The following is a 12157-nucleotide window of genomic DNA, read 5'->3' on the forward strand; positions in this document are numbered from 1 at the left end:
TGGTCCCGAATTTTTATTTGTACCATAAAGTAGCGGTTCTAGTAGAGGCGTTAAGGGAGTGGTCAGATGATTCTAGTACTCACAAATGGGTGCTTGTGGAGAAATACTTGGCCCTGCGTGGGAGTTTGAGATTTCTACTGGAGGCGCGAGTACTTAGTTCCTTTGCCCCCTCTCTTCCCCCTGCAGACAATGAAAGTGGCATTTTCTTACTGGTCTGATCTGGTCTCTACTCGTCAGGTGATTAAATTTGAGTCTCTCTCTATTAGAGCCTTGGAGCTTCATGTGGATGGCCTCACGTTAGGCAATTGGGTAAGGAATGGTATTATGGTCATGAAAGATATCCTCTTAATTCAGGAGTTGAAACCTTTCTCTGTCCTAATGGATGAATTTGGCCTTTACAGAAATAATTTCTACCAGTATCTGCAAATTCAGCATTTTTTAAATTCATGTGTATTTCCCTTATCCTGCCATAATGCTGTTTGCTCGCCAATACAGCGTTTTTTTTATTTCCTCCTCCTCTCAAAAACACGGCCTCTCCGTAGTATATAAAGTGTTTCATTCCCCCGGTAATGGTCCTAAACAAGCGTATATGAGGCGCTGGGAAGGGGCTCTTGCTTTCTCCTCAACCCCAGACCAATGGTGGTCCGTTTCTGTCGACCTGCAGAAATATTCCTCCTGTATAAATCATCTTGAGCAGCTTAAGAAAGTTCACTTTGACTGGTACTACACCCCGCTGAAGATTTCCAAATTCCGTGGTTCGTATCCCCAATCCTGCTGGAAGGGCTGATCGGGTGTTGATTCCCTAGGGCACGTGTGGTGGGATTGCCCGCTCATCTGGCCTTTTTGGGAAGAAGTGTCTAACATTATTACCTTAGTTACAGGCTTGGCTGGAAGTTTGAGCGGTCCGGTAGCGGTTTTGGGGATCGGTTTACATATATTCCCTGCCGATTTGAGACCAATTGTATCACACATTCTAAAAGCAGCACGTATGTGTCTGGCAGACCACTGGAGAGAAATAACTATCCCCTCTAAATTGGAAATTATCAAAAAAAAAATAATCAATAAACATTACCAATACGAGCTCCTTCTGACCTCAGTTTTGTTTACCAAAAATAAAATAAAGAATCATTGGTCCCCCTGGGTGGTTTCCAAATTCTCATCCTTCCAGTCCTGATTGGTGAACCTGTTATCTTATTACCCATCATCCGTACCCTTGCTTCCTATGTTGCAAATATAGCCCCTGTCACACACAACGACAACGTCGTCGCTGTTAAGGCACGATTTTCTGTGACGTAGCAGCGACGTCGTTATGTGTGACATCTAACAACGATCAGACCCCTGCTGCGAGATCGCTGCTCGTTATTGAATATCCCAGTTTATTTTTTGGTCGCTGCTATCCCGCTGCGTGCCACATGCATCCTTGTGTTTGACACCGTAGCAACGACGATCGCGACGACGCTGAAGGCAGTGACATGGGCGTGTTTTTGCATTGTATTTTACAATGCCCCCTCAACTACGATTGGTGGTCACAACAGCGTTCCGTTTGGGTAAATTGCCGAAGACGTTACAGTGATTTCATTCTTTAAGTTCCATTCTTTGTTCCACGCGGTTTGCCGTAGAGTCTCTGTCTGTGTCACTAGTGCGTCGTTCTTTGTGGATCTACAGGCGCCGCTGTAGTGATCACCAATCGGAACAGAGGATGTGATAACAGCAACGTAAATGCGCTGTAGCGATCACCAATCGGAACAGAGGGGCGTGAAAAAGGCAACGCAAAGGCGCTGTAGCGATCACCAATCGAAACAGAGGGGCGTGAAAAAGGCAACGCAAAATATGTCTAGGGGTAAACACCACGCCTCTATCAAGGTCTGAGTCGTCGCACAGCGACACGTCCCAATGACCGTCGAGGTCGTTATGATCGCTGCTCCGTCGTTGCTTTAAACTACATGTTTGACAGCTCACGAGCGATCATATAACGACTTACAAGGTCGCTGTTACGTCACAGAAAATGGTGACGTAACAGATGTCGTTGTCGCTGTCGTGTGTGACATAAGCTTAACCCTACTATGCAGAATTTTCAGCTGTTATCTGTTTTTACTTTGAATTTTATTGTCCTGCTGTTATAGGACAAATATTTCAACTGTCCGCGTGTTTGTTGCGGTGTATAACCTGTATTATGTAAAATCTTAATAAAAATGTATTGAAATAAAAAAAAAAAATTCAAAATTAAAAAATTAAAACTTATTTAGGGGTGAATACCAGATGGGTCCCCGGAACTCTATATGGCCTAAACTTTCCACCCCTGCTAAAACGCATAGCAGAAGATCTTAAAAGATGGCAGGAGCTTCCACTAAATATGATAGGCAGAATGCATCTGATTAAGATGATGTTGGTATCCAGGCAAATGTATGTACCATATACAAACCCTCCCCTTACTCCTAAAACATAGGGACGTAGTATTTTTAAATAAAACATTCTCGCATTTTATCTGTAGAGGGAAACAGCCACGCATAGGGTTAAAGAAGCTGATGGTTTCTAAAGATATAAGATAATGGAGGTCTAAACCTCCCAAATGTTAGAGGATACTGATAAGGCCGTAATTTAGGTTGATGCAATCTAATCATGCATCCCTCTTAAACTGTCTGCAGTCCAAATTATGAGTCACTCGTGGTAGCATGCATTACCCTCTCTTTCACTCACACCAGAGAGACGTGCTCAGATATGAATAGAAAGTAAGACTGATTTATTCCCGGAAGTGTTACAAATATATATAACCTTATTGGCTAGGTGCCAAGAATACGTAACACGTCTCCTATTGGATAAAGTAGAACAGCTTATTCTGTGATATACAATTTACTGTAATGTGCTTGGTTCCTCATTTATATTAAGCAATGTCAGCATTATTCACTTGTCACAAGAATAGCCCAGACTGTCTGTCTGAGTCTTATGCCAAGAGATATGTGTGGTACAGTTCAAACAACATCTTAAATCTTGTTCTTTATGGATATCTCCATGTAACTCCTATATACTCATAATAATGATAATCACATCCCTAACAGTCCCCCCTTTGGAGATAGCCAAAAAGTCTTTCCTTACGTTTCCAGGTCTATTGATCTGTCCTAATGCTGATGGTTACCTCACTCACATACGAGATACCCCATCCCTTGTGGATGAATCTCCCCACCCAACAGACTATGCATAGGAAGCCAGATCCTGACCGTGTTCTCTAGACTGTCCTCATGGCTATGTTCCGCTGGCACACGTTATTCAGGAAGGGGGAACGTGGCAGTAGTCCTTTAATTGGCTAATATTTATCAGGGTTGGATTCACTCAGAGTCTCATGCTCCTCAGTCCTCAGGCGGTAATGGTGAGACATCAAAGGTGGGATGTAGAGTCGTCTTCCAGTCCACATGCTTAGATATCATCATCCTGGCACGAAGTATCGGGTAGAAGAGGGAAGACAGCCATCTCCTGGTCTCAGGCAGGTCCGACATCTCTTTGTAGTGGAATGCATGGATCTTCGTCCGAAAGAAAAAGAGTGAGGGAAGAGAGAGAGTAAGAGAGAGAGAAAGATTGAGAAGAGAGGGAGAGAGAGAGAGGAAAAGAGAAAAGAGAGAGGAAAAGAGAGAGAAAAAGAGAGAGAAAAAGAGGAGTGAGAGAAAGAGAAAAGAAAAGAAATCTAGCTCTGGCTGGATCTGGAGGAGAAAACTCAAAAACGTGTATTAGGCAAATGTTTAAACAAACAACAAGCTTAGTTGAAGTATCTGGGGGTACTTCTAAACAGGATTTCATAGGGTCTCAACCTAGTGATCCCTGCTGGGGTGTGTCCGATACTGAACAATGCAAGCGAAGACTCTCATGCCCTTGCCTTCTACACTGCCCCATCTTCCCAACCTTCCCTCTATTCTGTGGCTGGTATGGGGTGTGTAGAGTCAGTTCTGTGTCTAAGGCCTGCCATCTCTCTTTGGCTGGCAGTGAAAGCAGGTCACTAGCCACTTTCTATGGTCTCCGGGAGCCCACAGCTGCACCCTATCTCAGTCCTCTTCTTCTTCTTCTGGGACTTGCTCTTGTAGGGTCAGGACAATGTTTTCTCAAGACTTTCCATCTTTCCTTTCTTCTTTACATCTGGGTCATTTGAAAAGCACAGATTGACTGACTGTTTCTCTCGTAAGTGGTCTTGGGGCTTCTTTGGATGTTCTGTCAGTGAGGACACTTCTTACTGCTTCCCTTGACTCCTCCAATGTAGGCCTCAACCCTGCTCACCGCGACTCTGTCTGGCAATAGCAAAGCTTCCATCCGTTCTTCTATGGCCTCATGGCGGCGTACAGTTCCATTGTCAGTGATCAAGTCTCTTATCCTCCACAGAGTAGATGCTGGCTGCCATCTTGCAGGCTTCAGCGAGAGCACATACATCTGCTTCTTCACAGACAGGCATGCGGGTAGCGACTGCTCTATCAGCACAGCGTCTTCTGCTACCAGCACCATACCCATGTGGAACCGTCTTCTTGATGCACATCTTGATCCATCCGCAAAGATGTTAAGTCAGGGTCCAAAGGTGTATCTGTCACGGTATCGAATCCAGAGTTTCAGCTATGCCAGAGTCGACTACCTCTTCCACCAAGGTGTCAGAGGTGGGACACTCCCCCCTTGGAAGAGGGAGAAGTTCAGCAGGATTAAGGACCGCACACCGGGAGTTGGTGACTTTGTCAGGGAGCAGTGATGTCATACGGGCACTGATCTTCAACTGGTGCTTTAGGTAGGTGTTCAATCTGGCTGAGTAGTGTTCAAAGGACTGCTATCTTCTTCCATGGCAAACAGGTAGAATGACTTCTGGGCTGGAGATGATGTGATGATACTCTTCAGGTGACTGTAACTGTAACTCAGGTGACTGTAACTCAGGTGACTGTGACTGTAGCTCATCTGTATGCGGGGTGATCTTGTAAGCTGCTAGATTCATCTCCATACGTCTTGCCATTTGAAGGAGGGTGTCTTGGTCTTTACCAGCTGTAGTTTACATGTGGGCTCTCGGAGACCTGATACAAAGGACTATACCCAGGTTTGTAAGAAAGAGCAATGAGTGTAACTTGGGGTCAGGAGAACACTGAAATTCTAAAAACTAAGATCCCCTAAAACCCCAGGGAAAGAGAAAAGAGCACAAGAGGGTTTGGAAACTACCAAGCAGCACCCCCTGACTACATCTACACAACTAGGAAAAAGCAGTGGAGCGTATCTACTCTACCTCTCCTGTGCTGACCCTGTAACTGGGGTCCCTGCACTCTCCCTCATCCCGACGGTAGACCTGATGGTGGTCAGGGCCGAGCCTCCAGCGTATCCCTATCTCCTGTCAGACCCTGCAAACTAAGACACAAAGGATTACTGGGTGCTGCCAACGAAAAACTCTAATATATGTCAACTCCTGATGATCAATGTCCCCTTGGGACCACATGAACCTCCACCCTCTCTATCAGGGAACTCTTGTGCAAGACACCAGGCAGGATAACATACAAGTGAAAATATCTCAAAACTAGGCTAAGTAACAACTGCCATATGCAGAAAAATATTCACTGTCCACCAGGACTAATAGTGAGCAGTCTATATGGTCTACTAAATTGTATAACATACAGAAAAAAACAAATATGCAAAAGTGAAGGGAAAAGGTCCACAGGACTATCAGCAATAACCTCTGCTAAGGTTCATTAGTGGAAAAATGGAGTGTGTGTGTTCCAGGTCCCTGTCTCCCCCCTCTGCAGTCCCTGCTATGTCGGCAATAAACAGAGCAGTGACTTTGGCTGCTAAAACAAAAAATGGGGAACTGGGTGTCGGCTGGACTAAAAATGGCGTCTAAAGATGAACTATGTAGTGTCTGAGTTAAAACGTCCACTAAAGATAATTACCGATAAGAAACAGCCGCTAAGGTGTTGGCCAAAAATGGCGTCTGAAGAGTCCTGGGAGGGAGTGAAAAGAAAAGATGTCATGTATTGTGACATCTACATTCAGGAGGTATTCAATCTGTCACCGGGAATATGGATTATATAGGGACCCCTGGGCTGACCCTGTAACTAGGGACCCTGTACTCGCCCTCATCTCGACGGCAGACCTGATGGTGGTCAGGGCCGAGCCTCCAGCGTATCCCTATCTCCTGTCAGACCCTGCAATAATATCCCCATACCATACCCCACCCAGGGCTGAGTAAAACACTGAGTGACAGAAAGAAATCTACATTCAGAACAGAAAATAATGGGGTGGGCTTACGTGGACACAGTGCTCCACAGACAGGTAAAATACACATAGTGCAGTTGCTAGATTCAGAATTACTCATCAATTCACATCTAGAATTCTCCATTTCAACATACGTGTGTCATTTACAACTAAACTTCACAGAATTTCATTCACAGGACTGAAATGGAAACTAACACTTCCCTGTTTTTTTTTTTTTCTTTCTTTTCAACTCTCCTACAGTGTTTCACACCAAAAACTGCGTACATTATACATAAAACATCTTCCAGTGTCACTTGGGTGATAGGGTACACGCACCCTCACTGTAAACCTGCAAACCTGGCTCCATTACTGGCCAGAAAGAATCCCCAGCTTTAATCTGGGTGAAAACATCTTTCAGGGAAAACTATATATGAGATATTATGTCAGGGAGAGAATTCACGATATACATACACCTCCATGAGAACGGTCTATCGACTACTCAATAATTCCGATTAAGACCAAAGTTTAGGGGTCTTCCCCAATGTATTCAATTCTAGGTAAGAATACATTGACATCTACTAAAACAAGACCAGTGAGTACGCATACAACGTTCAACTCACTGCTTAGCATGAAAACCGTACCAGGTAACAGTCAGGGCTCTTTCACCCACTTGTTCCTGAACACTGCACCTGTACATCAGGTCCAAGGTATCAAACATACTGTCTGGGACTATCGGAATAATGGTGCGATGCCATGTGTGGCCTGACGTCCTCAAATAAGGACAGCACCTGTGGTTTACCTCTACTAGGGACAGTGTTGGTGGTGGGGTGGATCATTGTTAAATCATTGTCATCTTCCTGACACCCCTCGGTGTCTTCTGCTGCTCCAGCAACAAATAGGCCAGTGGCCTTGGGACTTAAGATGGCCGGAAAAGGGAACTAGGTGCGGCCCAACCTGAAATGACGTCTGGGCAGGCTAGGGAGGGCGTTTGGTGGGCAGGGGGACAAACTACACAAGTCCAACCCTCTGGGGACGACTTATAAGGAGGGGGGCGTTGTTTCCTAATGGGCTTGGCCACTTCCTGAGATGCCATTTTCTGATCTGGTGCAATATAGAAATATCTACTATGCCAATTTTCTATCATCTTTTGACGTTCTATACCATGCCTCAGCATCCATAAGGAGATCTTTATCTTTCAAGATCCCTCGCTTATTTAACAAAACTTGACAGGTGTGGACTGATTAGACCCCATGCTTCAAGGGTATACAACCCAAAACTAACACGTCAATCTGGATGTCTGCTATGCCGTAATCCACTTCCTCTTCTGGACCAGCGATTTTACACATCCACAGAATACACAGAATACACAGAATTTCTATCTCAGTCCACAAACCAGGTTGTCCTACCAGGAAGAGGTGTCACGTGGGTGATAGATACTAAATTCACCCTCACTATCTCTTACTTCATGTACTAGTAACCTCTGTTCACACTATATACACCTTATTTGAACGGTCCGTCCAGAACATCAATAATACTGTTTAAAACCAAAGTCAAGGGATTTTGCCAATGTTCCTCCTACCTAGGATCGCGGAGAACATCAAATACAGTCAGGGTCTCACCATGACGCTGTACCGGCCAAAACCAATCCCCCTATCGTCTCCTCTCTGTGGAAGACGCACTAGGATACAGTCAGGGTCTCTTACCGTAACTCTGTACCTAGCCTTCAGTCTTTATCAATTACTGACTATCAACCGGACACGTTACCCACACCCGTGTATACTCTATATACTCAGACAGCATACTTCAAAGTACATCTTCAGAGTTTTTTTTTCTTCACTCAAAGACAGCTCTCACTACATTACGTGACACTTCCTCTTTTTGCATAAACCAGTATATACGAACAAAGCACATAGAACTTCACGGTTCTCGTAACCAGCAAGTACTCCACCTGCTGCAAATAGACAGACATCTCAACAGGTAGACACAGGTCAACACGATGACATAACAATAAGGACACTATATACACCATCCAGGTGGCTGATCTCACCTGCAGATATAACCATATATATTCATATATGCAGCGTATATAACAACTTCCTCATTTTCCCTTGCCTTTAAGTCAGAGAAAAATAAAACATAGAACTTCTGCTTTTCTCAAAGAGCAGACAAAAACCACATTACATAAATTACAGACAGCTTAAGGTGAACCTGACCACCTTGGTGTGAGATCTCTTAGGACGGCTTATCTCATGCGAGATGGCGGTCATTAGGTGTCTAGACTGGGACAGCCCAACCCCCCCTTCGAAATGCAAGTACACGCAAGAGGTTTGCAAGGTGAGATTATACAAAGGATCTCACCTGCAGCTGGAGTTGCGCAATTCTCCACCTCTCGTGTAGTTGCCTTCCGACTGAAGGTGTCAGCATGGCTGTCCGCCATCTAGAGCTCCGTCCTAAGGTTCGTTGGGCGCCAAATGATAAGGCCGTAATTTAGGTTGATGCAATCTAATCATGCATCCCTCTTAAACTGTCTGCAGTCCAAATTATGAGTCACTCGTGGTAGCATGCATTACCCTCTCTTTCACTCACACCAGAGAGACGTGCTCAGATATGAATAGAAAGTAAGACTGATTTATTCCCGGAAGTGTTACAAATATATATAACCTTATTGGCTAGGTGCCAAGAATACGTAACACGTCTCCTATTGGATAAAGTAGAACAGCTTATTCTGTGATATACAATTTACTGTAATGTGCTTGGTTCCTCATTTATATTAAGCAATGTCAGCATTATTCACTTGTCACAAGAATAGCCCAGACTGTCTGTCTGAGTCTTATGCCAAGAGATATGTGGGGTACAGTTCAAACAACATCTTAAATCTTGTTCTTTATGGATATCTCCATGTAACTCCTATATACTCATAATAATGATAATCACATCCCTAACAATACAATATAGCATGCCTAAATAGATATTTGATGGATTGGATCCATGGCTCCGGACAGTACGCAGCAATAGCCTTTGAAAGTGATCATGCCCAACCCTGGGACCTTTTGGCTCTGTAAGGGTATGTGCGCACGTTGCTTTTTACCTGCTTTTTACCTGCTTTTTTGCTGCTTTTTCTTCTGCGCTGTTTAATGCCAAAATGGATGTGTTCTTCTATTCAAGCAAAGTCTATGGGAATTTGGCTTTCTTGTTCACACTATGTTGTTCAAAATGCTGCCTTTTTGAGGCAGAACTTTGGTCAAAAACTCAGCTTTGCAGTGCAAAACCCAAATGGCAAAAACAATTGACATGTTGCTTCTTTGAAAAGCTGAGTTTTTGACCAAAGTTCTGCCTCAAAAAGGCAGCATTTTGAACAACATAGTGTGAACAAGAAACCCAAATTCCCATAGACTTTGCTTGAATAGAAGAACACATCCATTTTGGCATTAGCAGCGCAGAAGAAAAAGCAGCAAAAAAGCAGGTAAAAAGCAGGTAAAAAGCAACGTGCGCACATACCCTTACACACACGACAGTCGGCGTTACCTCCACAATTAAAATACTTGTCCCTGTTTAGAGACACTATAGCAACGTGGAAGATAGTAAGGAAACATTACAAACTCTCACATAGAATCTCTAAATACTTACCTATCTGGAACAACCCAGAGCTCTTACATTCTTAAACTTTTTGAGGAATGGAGAGTGAAGGGGATCTGTAATGTCTTTCATCTCTTACATCCTAGCGAATTGAGATATTGCTAGAAAGGGAGGAACTGAAGGAGAAGTACCGCCTTAAACCTAATCAGATAATTCAATTTGACCAGGTGAAACACAATGTCCTGGACAGTCTGGTGGATGTGTCCCAGGACACGATCTGTAACACATTTGACTGCCTGGTAAAAAATTCTGCCACATCGTCCTCTATATTGTAGCTGTATGGGGAAATGAGGGATCGGCTCATGGGACAACATCCGGAGGCCTTCTTTAGGTCTTGAGAAAAGCAGTTAAATAGTCCAAACCTGGGTGGGAAGATTAGGAAGGGGTGGGCCCAGCTCCATAAAACAGTCATGAATGAGCAATGGAGGGAAACACAGTTCAGAATAATACACTGGGCAATATTTGTGTTCAATCTCCCCCAAACAAAAGCGAAACCAGACAGAATTACACACTGCCCTAGGTGCAAAGATGAGGCGACGGACCTATTGCATGGGTTGTGGTTCTGTTCACATCTCCAACCCATTTGGGCTCAAATCACAAAATGAGTTTTTGAAATTTGGAAATTGACAATCCGCCTGACAACCACTTTGGTCTTATTCCATAAATGGGAGGAGGAGAATGATGAGGGGGGCAGGTTGGAATACCCACCCGCATTGCTGCACGTTATTCTGCTATCAGCTAAAAGGGTGATACTTAAAAATTGTCTCTCTCCTAACATCCCCTCTTTAGATGATATTATGATTCAGATGAAATATCTACTGGTTTTGGAGGGGCTGGATGCCGAGAGGGAAAAAGAGAGAATTGGTAAATACTTTAAAAAATGGAAGAACTTCATAATAGCATATTCTAGCCCGGAGGAGATGGCACAAATGAGGAGACCGTTCCTTGACACAGTCTGGTACCATACGGAAAAATTACGAGGCACCTTGGGAGGTTTGGAAGTGGGAGAATGAGGGGGGAAGAACTGAAAGGGATACAAGGGACTGGCCCATAGGTATATCCTGAAATGTAACGCTTGATGCGCGATGATCTGTATATAAACTGTAAGCTGTGCTGAAGAGGTCACTGACACTCTCGTCTAAAAATAACAAGGACAACGGATTTCACTCTTACGCTGAATTTCTATTTTCAGGTTGTTTTTTCTATGTAATGCTTTATTAAAATGAATAAAAATATATGTTAAAAAAAAGGACAGAGAACAGGGCTCCATGTGAATCGGCCGAGCACAGCAACCAAAATATTGTCTACAGCACTCACCCCACAAGTTGTGCTAGCAGGCACAACGCTGGAAACTGCCCAAGAAAATCCTCCAGAAGCCGCTGCACTGACCGCCGGCTCCGACCGCCCAAGGCAGGGAACTGATCATGGAAGGAAAGGGGCTGCAGAGCGGTATAATCCAGGCGCTGCTAAAAGAGGAGGCAAGCCAGTGCAGGAGCAATCAATTCTTACAGAATACCGCTCTGCAGCCCCTTTTCTTCCATAAATCCTCTATAAGATGGAGGAGTCAGCAACAGAAATGAGCAACCAAGGAGAGATTTGTTACATTTTAGCATCTTATGATTAAAAATAAAATATATGTACATTTCTCTTCTAGAAGAAAACAGAATATAGAAATAATTTATCCTTATTCCGATTTTTAAACTCATCTCCTGCACATTCACTGATGAAATGACGTCAGTACAAGAGTCGCTCAAGAATCCCCCCCAATATCAGGATTAAATTCTCAACCAACAGATACTGGTTGGGATGGAGCCAAGATAAAAAGATAGCACTTAAGGTACGTAATGATATGCCCAGGAAGGATGTGTTTTTGTGATATGCTGGGCTGCAGCAAGAAATTGGTCTATATAGATAGCTGACGGATTACAGGCATATGATTTGGAACCTGTTGATTAGACCGGACTCTGGAGCCTGCTGTTAAGGTTAAATATGCCTAAAAATAACAACAACCTGCAATTCAAGCAGGCTAACGTGAATATGGGCTATATCATGCGTGAACCTCAGTATTAGGAACCTTCGTTTATATTTAGAAAAAGGCAGCCTGCTGTTTAAACTATGAGGACATATAATGAAAGGCCTAGAACGGCAGGAGCAGGGTCTGATGCCAAAACGTGCTGATCGCGTGTGTGGCGCTATACAGTCCTGCTTAGGAGAAATGTAAGGACATCGCTGCGGGTACAGACATATAGGGGGGGGCACAGGCGGCAGGGGCACAGGCAGCAGTGTCGAGGGCGCAGGGGCACAGGCAGCTGTGTCGAGGGCACAG

This window comes from Anomaloglossus baeobatrachus, chromosome 1, assembly GCF_048569485.1.
Source record: "Anomaloglossus baeobatrachus isolate aAnoBae1 chromosome 1, aAnoBae1.hap1, whole genome shotgun sequence".
Taxonomy (NCBI): Eukaryota; Metazoa; Chordata; class Amphibia; order Anura; family Aromobatidae; genus Anomaloglossus; species Anomaloglossus baeobatrachus.